The following is a 20671-nucleotide window of genomic DNA, read 5'->3' as shown; positions in this document are numbered from 1 at the left end:
CCCGATTGTGAAATTGGACGGGGCACTTTCAGGCACAATAAGGTGGTTAAGGTGGTTCCCATTTTTCTAACATCTTTTTTCCATCTACTCACACAGCTACAAAGCACCTGGCAATGCTCTCTAAAGGAGTTAGACTGTGAGCACGGAACCCTGTTGGTTCTAAATTTTCTGTACAGGCAACAAACTTATGTTTGGACTTATAGACTTTAGACTTTTGACTTTAGAGATACAGCACGGACTTAGGCCCTTCGACCCATCTAGTCAGTTACAGTCATAGAATCATACACGGTGGAAACAGGCCCTTTGGTCGACCAACATGTTCTATCTACACGTCCCACCTGCCTGCGTTTGGCCCATATCCCTCTAAATTCATCCTATCCACATACCTGTCCAAATGATTCTTTAACGTTGCGATAATACCTGCCTCAGCTACCTCCTCCAGCAACTCGTTCCATGCACCCACCACCCTTTGTGTGAAGTAAGTTTGGGTGTGACCCATTACAAGTCACAGTACTAATATTTATTGGTGTTAGTTTATTACAATCACGTGTACCGAGATACAGTGAAAAACTTTTGTTTGTGAGCTATCCAGTCAAATCATACACACAAAAAGCTGGAGTAACTCAGCGGGTCAAACAGCATCGCTGGAGAAAAGGAATAGGTGATGTTTCATGTCGAGACCCTTCCTATGATCCGAAACATCACCTATTCTTTTTCTCCAGATATGCTGCTTGACCCGCTGAGTTACTCCAGCATTTTGTGTCTATCTTCAGTGTAAACCAGCAACTGCAGTTCCTTCCTACAAATTATACTATGCATAACTACAATCTAGCCATTCACAAATACAACAGTTAGTGCAAAGAAAAAAAAAATGCAGAATATCGTTTTACAACTTTTGGCTTTGAAGTTACAGAGAAAGTTCTGTTTAAAAGAGTGCAAGGTCTGAAATGAGGTAGGTTGGAAGAATGGGAGTATACTTTGGCTTATTAGAGTCAAGGAGTCAAGGAATGAAGGAATCAATCATTCAGCAGTCTGATAACAGCAGGGAAGAAGCTGTTCCTGAATCAGGTGGTTTGACCAAAGAATGACCAGGGTGTAAATGGTCCTTAATTATGTTGGCTGCTTTCCCGAGGCAGCTTGAAGTATAGATGGAGTTGATGGTGGCGAGTCCGGTCTGTGTGATGGACTGAGCTACCTCCACAATTTTCTGCAATTTCTTGCGGTCTCGAGCAGAGCTGTTGCCAAACCAAGCTGTGGTTCATTCCGATAGTATGCTTACTATGATGCAGCTACAGAAATGAGTAAGAGTTGCTGGAGGCGTGCCAAACTTCCTTAGCCTTCATCTTTAGTTTACTGATGGTATTCCCTTTCAGCCTTCCATGGACCTGTGACACCCAGATGCACTCTCTCGGTACCTGCATCGGGTAATCTGAGCATTAACTGTGCTGGGAATGGCTCCAAGATTGGGGAGAAGTGTTAAAGAAAGGAAGAAGTTGCATTTTTATAACGCATTTCAACACAGGCAATGAGTCACCAGTGTAATGTAGGAAATGCAGTAGCAATTTTGTTTGTAGAAAAGGCATATCATCAGCAAGTTGTGTGCTATGCTTTGCAGAGGTGCTATAACATAGAACATAAACTATAGACCAGTACAGCACAGAAACAGGCCCGTCAGCCCATATGATGCCAAGTTAAACTAATCTCCTCTGCCAGAATGTGATGCACACCCCTCCATTCCCTGCATATCCACGTGCCTATCTAAAGACATCTATAACGCCACTAAAGTATCTGCCTCCACCACCACCCCTGGCAACAAGTTCCAGGCACCCACCACTCCTCATGTAAAAAAACTTGCTCCGTACATCTTTGCCCCTCTCATTTTAAACCTATGTCCTCTAGTCTTTGACATTTCCATGCTGGGGTTAAAAGGTTTTGACTATTCTTCACCCACATTGTCTGTGCTGAACATGATGCCAAGATAAACTCATCTCCTCTGCCCACACGTTTTTTTAAAATTTATCTTTGACCTTTGTCCGATCATCTGTCTCTCAATCATCCCCCCCGCTCCATGACCATCGATCACCCGTTCACACTAGTTCTTTGTAATCCCACTTTCACATCCCCATTTCAAGATGGCGGCGCCCTGGTTGGCTGCGGCAGCATTGACTCTCGATAGTGATAGTGACAAGTTTTCTACGATTAGTGACAAGTTTTCTACAATCCGGCTTCATAACTTGCAGCGGGCAGGTTGCAAGTTAACGTACGATCATGGTCATTACTGGAATTACAACAGTTAAGCAGTAGAGACTATGTGGACGTTGAACTTGAGGAACGCCTGCACTGTCTCGGACTGCTGCGTCGGGAGGACCCAGCGGCCTGCAGAGCCGCGGAGACATTCACAAACACTGGCCGCTACAGAAGGACACGGAGGCGGCGCTACTGAAGACGGAAGCGGGGCTGTCGAGGCGGGCTAATGGCGAGGCTAAAGGCTAACCCGTGGAGGATACCGCTCCCATCTGTTCTCCTGTCGAATGTCCGCTCTCTGGAAAATAAAATGGATTATTTACATCTGGATCTCACAACAAAAAGGGAGGTGAGAGACTGCTGCGCTATAGTTCTGACAGAGACATGGCTAAACTCATCTTACCTGATGCGGCTGTTAGCTTAGGGGGGCTAACAACATTCCGGCTCGACAGGGACACTGTTTTAACTGGTAAATCCCGGGGTGGGGGTGTGTGCATCTACACAAACAACAGCTGGTGTAATAATGCTACCGCTGTTTCCAGCCACTGCTCTCCGGACATAGAGTTTTTGACTGTGAAATGCAGGCCATTCTATCTGCCACGGGAGTTTACTGTGGTTAGCATTACTGCTGTATACATCCCCCCCGCGGCCAACACTAAGGAGGCTCTGCGTATTCTCTACCGTTCCATCAGTGAGCTGCAAAGAAATCATCCAGAGGGCGTTGTCATTGTTGCTGGGGACTTTAACCAGGCCAACATGAAGACTGTCCTCCCTCATTTCCATCAATATGTGGACTTTGCTACACGTGGAGAGAATACGCTGGACCGGGTCTACAGTAACATCAAGCAGGCTTTCAGAGCAGTACCCCGGCCTCACCTCGGCTCCTCTGACCACCTCTCCGTAATGCTCATCCCAGCCTATAAGCCCCTGCTGATCAGAGAGAAACCCACTGTGAAGCAGGTTAGAGTCTGGTCTGAGGGAGCTATAGAAGCACTCACTGCTTTGAGTGCACGGACTGGGACATGTTCAGAACAGCAGCCACTCACAACCAAAACATCAATGTGGATGAGTATGCCATGTCAGTGTCGGGCTACATACAGAAGTGCATGGAGGACGTCACTGTCATCAGGAACATCACAACCCGGGCCAACCACAAACCTTGGATTACTGCAGAGGTGCGTGCCATGCTGAAAGCACGGAATGCGGCTTTTAAATCTGGTGATTTGGGGGCTCTGAGAACAGCGAGAGCCAACCTCAACCGTGAAATAAGGAAAGCAAAGCGCGCCCACGGACAGAAAATCCAGGGTTTCTTCCAGGATGATACCAACACCAGGAACATGTGGGAAGGCATCCGGGCTATAACAAACTACAAGGCCCCTCAGATGTCTTGTAAGGATGACACAGACTTTCTCAATTAACTCAATAATCATTTCGGCAGGTTTGAGGCACTGAACACCACTACAGTGAGGAAATTAGAGCCTCAACCTGGAGAACAGGCACTGTCTTTTGAAACTGCTGAAGTCCGCAGAATCCTGGAGGGCATTGACAAGCGAAAGGCAGCTGGACCGGATAACATACCGGGGCGTCTGCTTAGGGGATGTGCCGACCAGCTGGCCCTGGTTCTGACAGACATTTTTAACACCTCCCTGAACCAGGCCATTGTTCCATCATGTTTCAAGACAGCCACCATCATACCAGTTCCCAAAAAGTCCACAATAACCTGTCTGAATGATTACCGCCCCATAGCACTCACACCAATAATAATGAAGTGCTTTGAGAGGCTTATTAAGCAGCACATGGTCTCTAAACTCCCCTCCAGTTTTGACCCGTTCCAGTTTGCTTATCGCCCGAACCGCACCACAGAGGATGCTATCTCCTCTGCAGTCCACCTGAGCCTACAACACCTGGAGGAGAAGAACACCCACGTGCGGATGCTGTTTGTTGACTTCAGCTCAGCATTCAATACGATAATCCCCCAGCATCTGGTGAGCAAACTGGCACCCCTAGGATTCAATACCACACTATGCAACTGGATCCTGGATTTCCTTTCTGAAAGACCCCAGTCTGTGCGGGTGGGGAAGAACACCTCCTCGGTCATCACACTGAGCACCGGCTCCCCTCAGGGCTGTGTCCTGAGTCCGCTGCTCTTCACATTGATGACACATGACTGTGTCGCCAGGTCCACTACTAACCATATCATCAAATACGCGGATGACACAACAGTAGTGGGCCTCATCCGCAACAACGACGACCAGGCATACAGAGAGGAGGTGGAGCAGCTGGTGAGCTGGTGCAGCAGGAACAACCTTCTCCTAAATGTGGACAAAACCAAGGAGATTGTCGTCGACTTCAGAAAGAAAAATCAGCCCAGTCACACTCCGCTGTGCATCAACAACTTAGCAGTGGAGCAGGTGAAAAGCATCAAGTTCCTGGGAGTGCATATAACGGATACGTTAACTTGGACTACAAACATCACATCTCTGGTAAAACGGGCACAGCAGCGTTTGTACTTCCTCCGCAGGATGAGAAGATCACACCTCCACCCTCCCATCCTCACCACATTCTACAGAAGCACCATTGAATCAGTCATGACCAGCTGCATCTCTATGTGGTGCGGCGGCTGTACAGCTGCGGACTGGAAGTGCCTTCAGAGAGTGGTGAGGACAGCGGAGAAAATCATTGGGACTTCTCTTCCTTCCATCATGGACATTGGTTACAAACGCTGTCTGACAAGAGCTAAGGGCATTACCAGAGCCCCCACACACCCACAATATGGACTGTTTACACTGCTGGACTCTGGGAGGAGGCACCGCAGCATGAAGAGCGGGACAACCAGGTTCTGCAACAGCTTCATCCCCCAGGCCATAAGGCTATTGAACTCACAATCAAACCGAGGCTAGAACTTTCTTATACATTGCCACTTTTAAAAACTTTCCTACATATCTATTTTACAGAACTATGCACATGAAGCACTTTTTATGGACACACTAAGCACTTTTACTGATCGCCTGATATAAATGTTATATTCTGCTGCTACTTTGAAGAGTCAATGCAACGAAATTTCGTTCAATGTGCACTGTGTCTATGTGTATACCTGAATGACAATTAAAGTTAAAGTACAAAGACACACTAGGGGCAATTTGCAGAGGGCCAATTAAGTTTCAAACCCGCACGTCTTGGGGATGTGGGAGGAAACCGGAGCACCCGGAGGAAGCCCATGCAGTCACAGGGAGAACGCGCAAACTCCACACCAACAGCACCTGAGGCCAGGTTTGAATCCTTACTTTAGTGCTGTGAGGCAGCTGCTCTATCACTGTGCTACTCCCTAGTTTATGCTAGATGTAATGGCCCATCCTTAGCTAAGTGAAAATATCAAATGGCCGATTCCAAAATAATTTAGAACTAGCTTGAATGGAATTAATCACCCAGTTTAGTCCCAATTTAAAAATGGATGTTTTTAAAGAGGTCTTATTGAGGAGTCATTAGGATGGAAAATCCTGGCGAATGTTCCAGTTAAATTAAATTTCAATTAAATACCTCAGAGCAGGGCAGCACAGTAGAGGAGCGGCAGATTTGCTGCCTTACAGCACTGGAAACCCGGCTTTGATCCTGACTACAGGTACTGGCTGTACGGAATTTGTACGTTCTCCCTGTGACCACGTGTGTTTTCTCCGGGTGCTCAGGTTTCCTCCCACATTCCAAAGACGTGCAGGTTTGTAGGTTAACTGCCGTTGGAAATTGCCCCTAGTGTGTAGGATAGTGCTAGTACATGGGGATTGCTGGTTGGCATGGACTCGGTGAGCTTGTTATTAAAGGCCTGTTCCCACACTGTATCTCTAAACTAAACTAAATCTCAGCCAATAGAAACCTCTTTATTAACTGTGAAGATATCCAAGGGCCAATTATAAAAATAGGTTTAGAACTAGTTTGAATAGAATAATTCACCCAATTTAGTCACTGCTAGTGACTAAAGTGCCGTGAGGCAGTGGCTCTACCACTGTGCTGCTCCCTAGTTTATGCTAGACGTAATGCAGTGTGACGTGGATGGAAATTCCTGGCGAATGTTTCAAGTTTATTAAATAACATTTATAAACCTCAGATCATGTGAAGATAGCAGCAGATGTGCCTGCCCACAGGCCCCCCTGGTGCATCATTCTGGCAGAGAAAGAGAGTGCCTTATCAGCAGCCTCGCCTTTAATCTGGAACTGATGTAAAGGTTATATCTTCAAGTTGAAAGCGCGCCTTTGTCTTGCCTTTTGACTATAGCTTATTGGTATTGTTTCCTCAGCAATTACTACAAGACAAGTCTGTGTGTCTGTGTGTGTGTGTGTGTGTGTGTTGTGACCAGTTCAGTGTTTTTTGTGAAATAGAATCACTTAAGAAATCAATGAATGTTAACGTTGAACAGCCCTGTTACCCATCCCCTAAGCTTTAATATCAAACTGACAAAATAATACAGAAACAAGGAACTGCAGATGCTGGTTAATCCACAAAAGGACACAAAGTGCTGGAATAACTTAGCAGGTCAGCCAGCATCTCTGGAGAACATGGATAGTTGACGTTTCGGGTCGACACCCTTCTTCAGACTCTGGCGACACAGTGTCGCAGCAGTAGAGTTGCTGGCTTACAGCGCCGTACACCACTCTGCCTTTTATTATCTTCCTTAAATACCTCCTCCTTGACCAAGCTTTCAGTCAGCTGTTCCAAATCCTCCTTATCAACATCTACAGGAGTTGCTGCCTCAAAAAGGCAGCCAGTATCATCAGAGACACACACCACCCTGGCCGTGCTCTCATTTCATTCCTACCATTGGGAAGAAGGTACAGGTGTCAAAAACCATGACCAACAGATTCAAGAACAGCTTCTTCCCAACAGCCATCAGGCTCTTGAACGCTACACAACATTAAGTGGCGGCAAATCAGCGCAGCGGTAGAGTTGCTGCCTTCCAGCGCCAGAGACCCGGGTTCGAGCCTGACTACAGGTGCTATCTGTGTGGAGTTTGTTTGTCCTCCATGTGCTTCGGGTGCTCCGGTTTCCTCCCACACTCTAAAGACGTGCGGATTTGTAGGTTAATTGGCTTCGGTGAAATTGTGAATTGTCACCAGTGTGTAGGATAGTGCTTGTGTACAGGGTGATCGCTGGTCAGCGCAGACTATGGGCTGAAGGGTCTGTTTCTGCGCCATATCTCTAAAATATAGTCTAGACTTCTGAATGTACTCTGTACTGCCTTTGATTGCATTGTGGACTTTTTGATTTTTTTGTAGTAGTATTGGAGTTATTCATTTATTGATTTTTGTTTATTATATATTATTTATGTGTATTGTGTTTACAGTCGTGTTATACTGCTGCAAGTAAGCATTTCATTGAGTTGTTGTTGGTGCACATGACCATTGAACACTCTGGAATCATTAATCACAGTGTTCAATATTCCCACCACCCTCTGTATGGAAAAGTTGCCCTGCAGATTTCCATTAAACCTTCCCCTCTCACCTTAAACCTATGACCTCTGGTTCTTGGTTCCCCTACCCTTGGGGAAAATACTCTGTTCATTCAACCAATCTATTCCCCTCATGAATTTATACACTTCTATATTACATCCCTTCTCCCTAGTTATGCCTCTACCCTTTTGTGTTATGGTTTAAAACTGTTTAGCATGAAAGATACACACACACACACATGCACACACACGCACATGCGCGCACACACACACACACACACACACACACACACACACACACACACACACACACACACACACACACACACACACACACACATATATATATATATACACACACATACACATACAAACACACAGATGCACGGAGACGCACAGTCACGCACACGCACACACACACACACACGTTCAAACATCACATATACACGTACATGCATACTGACAAACATTACACTGTACGTACCCACATGCTTATGTATACACATATACACAAATATGAACATATACTTATGCACTCACTCTTTTAGCCGGACATATAGAGACGCATGTAAACACACAGAGAGAAATGAACATTAAGACATGCATACATAATGTGCACTTCTATGTATGCAAGCACATAAAGTATATCAACTCCCCCTCCCATTCCGAATCCGACCTTTCTGTCCTGGACCTCCTCCATGGCCAGAGTGAGGCCCACCGTAAGTTGGAGGAGCAGCACCTCATATTTCGCTTGGGCAGTTTGCACCCCAGCGGTATGAACATTGACTTCTTTAATTTCAGGTAGTCCCTGCTTTCACCTCTTCCTTTCTTCTTCCTGCCCCCCCCACCCTCACATCAGTCTGAAGGAGGGTCTCGACCCGAAATGTAGCCTGTTTCCTTCGCTCCGAAGATGCTGCCTCACCCGCTGAGTTTCTCCAGCAATTTTGTCTACCTTCGATTATCCAGCATCTGCAGTTCCTTCTTGTACATGTTTATATGCATTTGAGCATGCACAAGCATGAAGATCACTCACATACAAACTCGTGCACATTTACACACATGTATTTGAATACATAAATTCTTGAATGCATATATTAATAACACACACATGCACACACTGAGGTACGGTTGCACAAATGCATGGGTGCACAAACTGACACACAGACATGCTTACACGGACAAAGATTCTCACACAAAGGCACACAAATAAACTCAAAACAGAAATTAAAGTTAGATCCGAGCAGATAAACAAATGCAAATGCGCGCAAAGCTTGGCTGATGTGGCAACAGTGCGTGACATGATGTAATTGCCTGAGGTGTACCGTGAGGCGAATATTTATTTTGGACTGAAACTATTTCTATGAGGTAACTCTGACCTCACAGAATGTGAAGCATGAACATGAACAACGACAATGAAATACTGAGCAAGCCCGAAGACGTTCTTGCCTGGTGCTGTCATCTACCTTGTACTTCAGATACAGACAGGAAACTCTGCTCATGTTTAAGAAAATCGTGGCTTCTGAGAATGGCGCAGTGACACAGTGGTATTGCTGCCTTACAGCACCAGAGATCAACCCGGGTTCCATCCTGACCACGGGTGCTGTCTGTACGGAGTTTGTACCTTCTCCCCGTGACCGTGTGGGTTATCCCTGCGTGCTCCGGTTTCCCCCCCACACTCCAAGGATGTATAGGATTGTAGGTTAATTGGCTTCCGTAAAAAAATTGTAAATTGTCCTTAGTGTGTAGGATAGTGTTAGTGTACGTGGTGATCATTGGTTGTCACGGACTCGGTGGGCTGTACAGTAGGTTTGTCGTTTAATTGCTGCCTGTAAATTGTCTCTTGTGTGTGGGATAGAACCAGTGTACGGGGTGATCACTGTCTGAAGTCTCCTGTGGATTCAAGATGCTTTATGATTGAAAGATACAGCTTGGAAATGGGCCCTTCAGCCCATCGATCACCTGTTCACACTAGATTAGGTTTAGGTTAATCATAATTACCGAGGTAGAGTGAAAAGCTTTGTTTTGCAGGCTACCCAAACAGATCGGATAAAGCATACATTAATACCTAGGCCTACTCAAGTACAACTGCATCACAGTATGGTATGGCAACTGCTCTGTCTCCGACCGGAAGGCATTGCAGAGGGTGGTGAAAATTGCCCAACGCATCACCGGTTCCTCGCTCCCCTCCATTGAGTCTGTCCAAAGCAAGCGTTGTCTGCGGAGGGCGCTCAGCATCGCCAAGGACTGCTCTCACCCCAACCATGGACTGTTTACCCTCCTACCATCCGGGAGGCGCTACAGGTCTCTCCGTTGCCGAACCAGCAGGTCCAGGAACAGCTTCTTCCCGGCAGGCTGTCACTCTACTCAACAACGTACCTCGGTGACTGCCAATCACCCCCCCCCCCCCCCCCCCCCCCCGGACACTTATTATTATTTATTCAAATCATTTGCTATGTCGCTCTTCCAGGGAGATGCTAAATGCATTTCGTTGTCTCTGTACTGTACACTGACAATGACAATTAAAATTGAATCTGAATCTGAATCTGAATCAATAGGTAGAGTGAAGTGGGAGATACAGCGTTGCGAATATTGTTCTCAGCATTGTATGGACAACCATAGACAAAGCCCAGTGTCTGCAATAGGGTAGAGGTGAAACAGACAGTACACTAGCTTATGGAAAGGCCATTCAGAACCCTGATAATGGAAGCTGTTTTGAGTCTGGTGGTGTGCGCTTTTAAGCTTCTGTACCTTCTACCAGATGGGAGCTAGGAGAAGAAGGAATGACCAGGATGGGTTCTATGTTATCCCACTTTCTCATCCACTCCCAACACACTAGGGACAATTTACAGAGGGCCAATGAACCTACAAATCCGCACGTCTATGGGACTCGGGAAGAAACCAGAGCACCCGGAGGAAACCCACGCAGTCACAGGGAGAACGTGCAAACTCCACACACAGACAGCACCCGATGTCGGGATCCAACCCAGGCCTTTGGCACAGTGAGGCAACTGCTCCACTAGCTGCGCCACCGAATAATGCTCTCCATGGCACCACCACCTTGACTACAGGAATGGTAGAGAGGGTGTCAGAAATTGTGAGGGGTTCCCCCACCGCCCCCTCAAGAACAAAGCAACAAAGGAATCTCAAAAACACATTTTCAGCAAAACAGTGCCCCTTGAATAGAGCCCCTTTCCTGTCTCTCCATAAATTAGTAACATGTTTCGCTCATTTCCTGAGCCACCATTAATTGTAAACAGCCCGTAGCAAATATTTCAGTGGGGAAGGAATGTGAGGAGGAAATAGTTTGACAAGAAATAAACGATATCACTTTGTGTAAATTCACTCCTTTCCCTAACAGTCCCCTCACTGGGAAAAGATGGGCGGGGATGGAGTGGAGCCAATATTTGTGTGTCTCATCACTTCCACAGAATCATAAACTTGCCTGTGCAACACTCCACAGGTGCTGCTATTTTTCTGCAAAGTTTGGCTACCGGGAAAGAAGGAGTGGGGCAGCTCGGTGACGCAGCCGGAGAGTTGCTGCCAAACAGCGCCAGAGACGCGGGTTCGATCCTAACTACGAGAGCTGTCTGTGCGGAGTTTGTACTTTCTCCCTGTGACCGCCTGGGTTTTCTCCGGGTGCTCCGGTTCCCTCCCACATTCCAAAGACGTACAGGTTTGTCGATTAGTTGACTTTGGTTGTAAATTGTCCCTAGTGTGTATAATAATGCTAGTGTTTGGGGTGATCGCTGGTCAGCGCGGACTCGGTGGGCCCAAGGGCCTGTCTCCACGCTGTATCTGTGAAGTCAAAATTAAAAGTCTAAAGTGTGGCTGGAAACTCGGCTGGCAATCAGTAAAGGTCATAATGCCCCATTAGTGGATTGTCACATGTGCTGAGGACACTAAAGTAAACTAAACTAAACTAAACACTGGCAGTAAGCATGAGGATTTTGAGTGGCTCCAGAAACAGTACCAGCCCTTGTGGGAAGGGGGAGTGCAGGAAAGATTCTTTGGGATCGGAACATTACGTAGAAGTGCTCGACATTATAGGAATTCTGATTCGTGGAAAATGACTCAGTCATTGCAACTGAAGATGACAATGCGGGACAGGCCAAGTAATGTGATCCTGCTAGCCAAGCCTCTCACCACTAACGTCCGTGACACTATCCTGGTGGATGTCATTCCCCCTGTCTCATGCTGTTGTGCTGTGTCGGCCTCAGCTCACATCGTCCTGTTGGTAGGAAGCTCCCACACACACACACCCACACACACACACACACACACACACACACACACACACACACACACACACACACACACACACACACACACCCACACACACACACACACACACACACACACACACACACCACACCAGCCCACCCACATCCCACACCAACACAACCCAACCCACCCACACCCCCACCACCACCGCCCAAACCCCACGCCACAACCACACAAACCCCCCCCCAAAACCACACCAAAACCCCAACCCAACCCCAAAAACCACAACCCCCCCCACACACACACCACACCCACACCTAACAACCACAAACACACCACCCACACCAAAAAACACCACGCCCAACAAAAACACACAACCAAACCCCCACACCCCCACACCCACAACCTCACACCCACAACCTCACACCCACAAACACACACCCCCACACCCACAACCCCACGCCCACAACCACACAACCCCACCCCCACACCCCCACACCCACAACCTCACACCCACAAACACACACCCCCACACCCACACCCGCACACCCACAACCCCACACCCCCAAACACACACCCCCCCACCCACAACCACACACCCCCACCCCCACCCCCACCCCCACACTCCCACGCCCACCCCATCCCCACACCTACACCCACACCCCCAACCCCCCACCCCCACACCCACAACCCCACACCACCATCCCCAGATCCCCACACCCACACCACCATCCCCAGACCCCGACACACACACCACCACCCCCAGACCCCCACACCCACACCACCATCCCCAGACCCCCACACACACACCACCACCCCCAGACGCCCACACTCACACCTACACCCCCACACCCACCCATACCCCACCCACACCCCCACCCCCAGACCCAGACCCACACAAGGATCCTGGCCTGGAAAGTCACCTCTCCTTGTTCTCCAGAGGTGATGCCAGACCGGCTGAGGTACTCCAGCACTGTGTCTTTATCCTTAGTATAAACGAACATCTGCAGTTCCTCTCTACACACACATATACACATGCATGCACACAAACATACACATATATATATATGCGGTATGCACACACACACAAGGTGCTCCATGCACGCACACAAACACACGCAAACACACATGCACACAAACTTCTCCTGGTGGAGAGCATGTTGAATGGTCGCATCGCGGCCTGGTTCCGTAACCCAAACGCCCAGGAACGAAGGAGATTACAGAGAGTCATAGACACTGTCCAGTCCATCACAGGTACTGACCTCCCCACCTCCTCACTGAAGGGATCTATGGTAGTCTCTGCCACAAAATGGCAGCCGGCATCATCAGAGATCCTCATCACCCTGGCCACGCTCCCCTTTCACTCCTGTCTTTGGGAGGAAAGTAGAGGAGCCTGAAAACCATGTCCACCAGTTTCAAGAATAGCTTCTTCCCAACAACAATCAGGCTCTTGAACACTACACCGCACTAACCTCAGCTATGAACTTTGAATGTTCTTTGTTAGCACTAAGGACTTTGAGTTTTTGTGCACCAGTCATTCACATTTTCATTTTGTTGTCTTCCTCGTAGTTCTCTCCATGGAGTTGAAATACTGGTTTTGTTTCAATTACAAGATGTGCTTGATTTTCCCAAACATTGACTCATGCGGGTATGCAAAGTAAATTCCCCTGGAAATCTCACAGAGTTGTACTGCTGTTACTTTTAGATAGTGGCCCATATAAACCTGTGTTGGGTTAGAGGAAGTGAATGTGCATCTCCTCTAACCTCATCTACCGCATTCGGTGTTCCCGAAGTGGCCCTCCTTTATATTGGCGAGACCAAGCGTAGACTCGACGACTGTTTCGCTGAACGCTTGCCCTCGGTCTGCCAAGACCTGCTGGATCTCTCGGTTCAATCCCCGGTCACTTAATCAAGGACCAGTCTCACCCCGGTTTCTCCCTCTTCTCCCCCTCCCACCGGGCAGGAGGTACAGAAGTTTGAAAACGCACACCTCCAGATTCAGGGACCGTTTCTTCCTAGCTGTAGTCAGGCAACTGAATCATCCTCTCACCAACTAGAGAGCAGTCCTGACCTCCCATCTACCTCGTTGCGAACCTTCAAATTATCTTTAATCGGACTTTCCTGGAATTAACCTAGCAATAAACATTGTATCCTTTATCCTGTATCTGTACACTGTGGACAGCTAGATTGTAATCATGCATAGTCTGTTGCTGGATAGAACACAGCAAGAAGCTTTTCAATGTACCTCGGTAAACGTGACACTAGACTAAACTATCTAAACTTGTCCCTAGTGTGTAGGATAGTGCTAGTGTACGCGGCGATCGCTGGTCGGCGTGGACACACGATGAGCTGAAGGGCCTGTTTCCGTGCTGTATCTCTAGACTTAGACTTAGACTTAGATCCTTTATTTGTCATTCAGACCTTTCGGTCTGCAGCCATACATAAACAACAAAACACACAATAAACACAAATTAACATCCACCACAGTGAGTTCACCAGGCACCTCCTCACTGTGATGGAGGCAAAAATCTTAGGGTTACTGTCTCTTCCCTCCACTTCGCCCTCTGCGCTGAGGCGAAACCCCACCGGGCGGTGGTAAGTCAGTCGAGCTCCGCGGACGGGCCGGTTCAAGCTCCGCGGCCCGGGGTGGTCGAAGCTGCCGCCCTCCAGTCCAGCGGACACAGCTGTTGCCGCGGGAGCTCCGGAAAACTCTGAAGTCTATAGTATAAATTTTAAAAAACTATATGGTGCAAAAAACAAAACAAAGTCCAAAGTCCTTAGTGCAACCAAAGCAGGTTGTAGTTTGTAGTTTAATTGGAGGTTGTAGTGTTTAATAGCCTGGTGGTTGTCGGGAAGAAGCTGTTCCTGAACCTAGACGTTACAGTTTTCAGACTCCTGTACCTTCTTCCCGATGGCAGGAGTGAAATGACAGTGTGGCCAGGGTGGTCTGGGTCTATGATGATGCTGGCTGCCTTTTTGAGGCAGCGACTCCTGTAGATCCCTATGACTGTGGGGAGGTCAGCTACCTGTGATGGACTGGGACGTTTGCTCTAAACTGGAGGGTGAGACGAACATTTGGCAGCTGTGGCAGGGTTTGCACACCATCACATCCTACAAGGGTGAAAATAGTAACAGAGGCTGGGAATAGATCACGGAACATAGAACAGTACAGCACAGGAATAGGTCCTTTGGCCCGCAATGTCCATATGAAACATGATGCCAACATAAACTAATCTTCTCTGCCTGCACATGATCCATATCCCTCCATACGCTGCAAATCTATGAGCCTATCTAAAAGCCTCTTAAACGTCACTGTCGTATCTGCCTCCACCACCACCCACGGCAGCATGTTCCATGCACCTACTTCCTTCAGTGTAAGTGGGTACAAAGTGGGTTCAGTGTAAAAAGATTTGCCCCTGTACATCTTCTTTAAAACGTTGCCCCACTTACCCTAAAGCTGTTCTCAAGTCTATGGTGATAATACAGGTCCACCACTGATTTTCTAGCAACTGGTGGTCCAGCACCTACTTTAATCTGGACAAGATTGTGAGAACGCACTTGAAATCCCCCCCCCCCCCCGAAAGTTCCCCCTGAAAATGTGACACTTAGGCCGGGTGAGGCGGCAGATCTCGACCTCATTGTGACTTCCGCAACTGACCGGCGGGTCGAATTTACCTCCTGTGGGAACCCTGGGAGCCGAAAAATCGGTGGTGGACCATATCTGCGAAAATCAGTCATGGAGAATCACAAAGCTGTTAGATTATCAAAAGAGCAGCATGGGAAGGATCTCTGCTCTGTGAAATCTATACGTGATTTCAAAACCACAGCAATGTTCTCATTTCAAGTGCAATATGTTCTGGTCTCAGCAAGAACTAATTGCCACATGAGTGCTGTGCTAACTGCTTATAAAGTTCTTCTTAGGTTTAGTTGGTGTTCTGACTCAGTAACAGTCTTTGCACATAATGAAATTAGTCAGAAAAGAAACACACAAAGTGCTGGAGTAACTCAGCAGGTCAGGCAGCATCTCTGCAGGACATGGATAGGCGACGTTTCGGATTGGGACCTTTCTTCGGACTGATTGAAATAAGGGGGTGAAAGATGGAATAAAGTGGTGGGGGCGGGACAAAGCTTGGCCATGCCTGGATAGAGTGAATGTGGAGAGGATGTTTCCACTTGTGGGAGAGTCTTGTAGCAGAGGGCATAGCCTCAGAATTAAAGGACGTACTTTTAGAAATGAGATGAGGAGGAATTTCTTAATTCAGAGGGTGGTGAATCTGCGGAATTTATAAACAACAGAAGGCTGCGGAAGCCAAGTCAATGGATTAGTAAGGGAGTCAGGGGTTATGGGGAGAAGGCAGAAGAATGGGGTTAAGAGGGAAAGATAGATCAGCCATGATTGTATGGCGGTGTAGACTGGATGGGTCGAATGGCCTAATTCTGGTCCTATAACATGAACATGAAATGATGCTACCCAGGAAAATGGGAAAATATTTTAAAGGGCAGGTTATACCAGCCTTGAATGTGTTTCTTGAAATGGCAACGGATGTAGATTCAGGCAGGAAGGAGTTGGATAAATACTTCAAGGGGAAAAATAATTTGCATTTCTATCTGTCTGGCAGGTTCCAAAGTGGCCCCTGTGTGCTGTAAGATTCTATGAGTCTAATTCACGGAAAGGCTTTGTAATTATCTCTGGGTATTGCGTTAGCTGAGCTGATGTATTGCAAAACAAGCCTTCATTGCAATTCACAATAAATGGCTGCACGATTCATTCTTGGCAGAGGGAGGAGATTGTGCAATGTGAGACTTTAGTTCAGTTTACAGATACAGTGTTGAAACTGGCCCTACGGCCGACCGAGTCTGCACCAACTAGCGATCCCCGCACATTAACACTATGCTACATACATTGGGACAATTTACAATTGATTTTCCCGAAGCCAATTAATTTACAAACCTGTACGTCTTTGGATTGTGGGAGGAAACCGGAGGACCTGGAGGAAACCCACGTGGTCACTGGGAGAACGTACAAACTCCACACAGACAGCACCCGTAGTCAGGATCAAACCCGGATCCCTGGCACTGTAAGGCAGAAACTCTACCCCTGTGCACCGTGCCGCCCTTGACAGCGGGAGGAGATTGTGTAATGTTTGACTTGGTGCGGTGCCAACTTGGATTGCAAAGGCTCCCGCAATCAACCTGTCAGAGACTGAGACACCTAACCTTGTGGGACAGCAAGAATAGATTAGAGCGTGCTGATTAGGGCTCAAATAGCCACACAAAAGTGATCGGCAGGAAGAAAGCTCAAATGCACTCACCGAAACACAACAAGAACTTTCCGACCAATTAACAATCGATTCGCTTTATCACCAAATTCCTTTTCAATGAGCAACCACTGTGATAAAGAGTTGAAACAAACTGAGAGAACAAGCTCTGCCAGAAGCAGGGTGGATGGGTCGACACAGGAACCGCAGATGTCGGTTTACAGAAAAAAGATACAAAGTACTGGAGTAACTGGTGGCACGATGGCACAGTGGTAGAGTTACTGCCTTACAACGCCAGAGACCCAGGTTTGATCCTGTGTCTGGGTGCTGTCTGTACGTTCTCCCTGTGACCGCGTGGGTGCTCTCCAGGTGCACCATTTGCCTCCCACACTCCAACGACCAAGCAGGTTTGTAGGTTAAATGGCTTTGGTAAAAAGATTGTAAATTGTCTCTAGTGTGTAGTAGGATAGTGCTTGTATGTGAGCGTTGCTGGTCGGCGCGTTCTCGGTGGGCTGAAGGGCCTGTTTCCCCGCTGTATCTCTAAACTAAAGTAAACCAAACCAAACCAAACTAAACTTCTGTCCGGCAAACCTCCTAATCCATGTGGAGATGTGTGGTTTGACATGACTGTAAAATTGGAATTCCCCTCAGCCAAGGGAATTACTGGTGTAGATTCAAAGCTTCTATGGTTGGCCACCTAAAATCCCACATATGACCAACCCCAGGTGATGGCCAACCAATTCCTCCTTTACCACCTTTAGCTCGGCCCGATGCTGGTAAAACATGAATAAATCAACCAAAAGAGTCAGAAAATTCACTTGGGGAATCTGAAAATCTAGCGGCAGTTCATTGAACAGAACCTCTGAGAGTGAGACTTCCTCATTACCAGTGAGTACCTGAGAAGGGAACAGAGAACGGGAATCTGAGAACTTTTTTTTGCAGCTGATGACACGCATTAATTCCTGTCAACTCACCAACTCCAACCACGACAGTTGTACACGACATTGGTGAAGCCACATTTAGAGTATTACGTTCAGTTTTGGTCACCATGTTATAGGAAAGGTTGTCAAGTTGGAAAGGGTGCAGAGAAAATTTACAAGGATGTTGCCAGGACTCGAGGGCCTGAGCTATAGGGAGAGAGTGAACAGACTAAGGCTTTATTCTATGTAGCGCAGGAGGATGAGGACGTGACCTGATAGTGTACAAAATCATGAGAGAAACACTTACTATATGTGCATAAATGCTCGATCAACGTACGACATACTCTAATTCAATTCAAAACATTACATAGACTATATTATTCAAAAACTAAAATAAATAAACTTTTCCCCAATGTCTCACCCATTTGTGATAAATGTCAGTCACAAGAAGCTACCATAGCGCACTCTTTTGTTTTTTGTATAAAAATCCAAAAATTCTGGAACAAAATATTTGAAATCTTCCCAAAATTAATTAAAATAAAACTTGTACCAAAAGCAGAATGGATCATTTTTGGAATATCGGAAGGTAACCCCGAACTAAACGTGTTTCAAAAGAACTTACTTAATTACGGGCTAATAATGGGAAAAAAGCTTATACTCAAATTCTGGAAAAACGCTCCAATACCAACAATAAAAATGTGGATTTCAAACATGTTCGAAACATTACACCTGGAAGAGATGAGACTCCTCCTAGCAGGCAAAGCAGACCACTTCCAAAAGACGTGGTCTGCATTTATGGAACTATTACAAGCATAAGGTGCAATAGTAATTTAAAAAATAAATGGTACCAGGATCTGGTAACGGGGGGGGGGTAAAAAACCCACAAAAATACCCCAAAAAAACACGGTTGGTATATCCTTTTTTGCGGAGTTTTGTGTTATAATAGAGCGATTGTTTCTCCTTTATTTTCTTTTCTTTCTAGGGTCTATTTCCTTTCTTTGCTTCCTTCTCTAACTTCATCTCTAAGGGGCTTTCTTTTCCCAACACTTTCCTGCACCTTCACGACTCTTGCTCACTTTCCTTACTTCTTTTATTTCTAACTTTTTTAAAGCTCGAAAAACGAAGTGGTACAACAAATGTAATAAGATATATGTGATGTGTATTACTGTAATTTACTGTACTTCTAATAAAAAAAAATGAAAAAATAAATAAATAAATAAAAATTAAAATCATGAGAGGAATAGATTGGGTAAATGCATAGTCATAGAGTCATACGTAGATCATTTTAAAGGGGTATGAGCCAAATGCAGGCAAATGGGGATAGATTGAGCAGGGTACGACTTTATTCAACTTCGGACAGCACAGCGGTGGGGTTGCTGCCTTACAGTGCCAGAGACCCGGGTTCAAACCTGACCTCGGGTGCTGTCTGTAAAGAGTTTGTACATTCTCCCTGTGACCATGTAGGTTTTCTCCGGGTGCTCTGATTTCCTCCCACATTCAAAAGATGTGCAGATTTGTAGGCTAATTGGCTTCTGCAAATTGTCCCTACTGTGTGGGATAGAACTAGTGTGCAGGGACCATTGGTCGGTGTGTACTCGGTGGGCCGAAGGGCCTGTTTCAACACTGTATCTCTAAACTAAACTAAAGTAATATCCTTGGAGCAGGAGGCTGAGGGGTGATCTTACAGAAGTGTGTAAAATCATTGGATGAATGCACAGAACTTCTCACCAAGAGTAGCAGCATCAAGAACCAGAGGATATAGGTTTAAGGTGAGAGGCACAAGGTTTAATAGATACCGGAGGGGCAACCATTTCATATAGAGGGTGTTGGGTATATGGAATGAGCCAACAGAGGAGGTAGTTGAGGCAGGTACGATAACACCATTTGGACAGCTACAAGGATAGGGAAGGTTTTAAAGTGATATGGGCCAAAAGCAGGTAGATGGGATGGAGTAGCATCAACTAGATGGGGGTATCTGGGTCTGAATAGACAAGTTAGGTATGACTCCCCAACTCTGCACATACTGGAAATTGGAAATAAAAGCAGAAAGTGCTGGAAACACTCAGATAAGCATTGAAGGAAAAAGTTAACAAAGGGTCTTGAATTCTGTTTCTCTTTCCACAGAAGCGACGAAACCCTCTCGGTATGAGAGTGTTGCAGGCAAAGATGAAGTCAGACTTCCTGTTATTTGCATTGACAATCAACGGCCGCTACTGGGTATGACTCAGAGGCTGGGGGTCATCTCGGCAGCTGAAGAGTCAGAGGCACGCACCGCACCTTCAAGCCTTGAGCTGCCTCTCACATGTAAAATGAATGCCGTGCTTTGATGTGGTGTTGTTATCGATCCACCTGCGATGAGAGAGAGAAAGATGTGTTCAAGATCTTTCACTTTAGTATTGGTACAGGTGTTGGGGGTTATCTGGAGAAGGCAGGAGAATGGGGTTGATAGATCAGCCATGATTGAATGGCGGCGTAGACTTGATGGGCCGAATGGCCTAATTATGCTTCTTGAACCTATGAACATGAACTTTTAGAGTTTGGTATTTGTGTGGAGTTTCAGCAGGTCATTTTAGGAGATTGTCATGTAAGCT

The sequence above is a fragment of the Amblyraja radiata genome, chromosome 23, assembly GCF_010909765.2.
Source record: "Amblyraja radiata isolate CabotCenter1 chromosome 23, sAmbRad1.1.pri, whole genome shotgun sequence".
Taxonomy (NCBI): domain Eukaryota; kingdom Metazoa; phylum Chordata; class Chondrichthyes; order Rajiformes; family Rajidae; genus Amblyraja; species Amblyraja radiata.
This window is presented reverse-complemented; position numbering follows the sequence as displayed.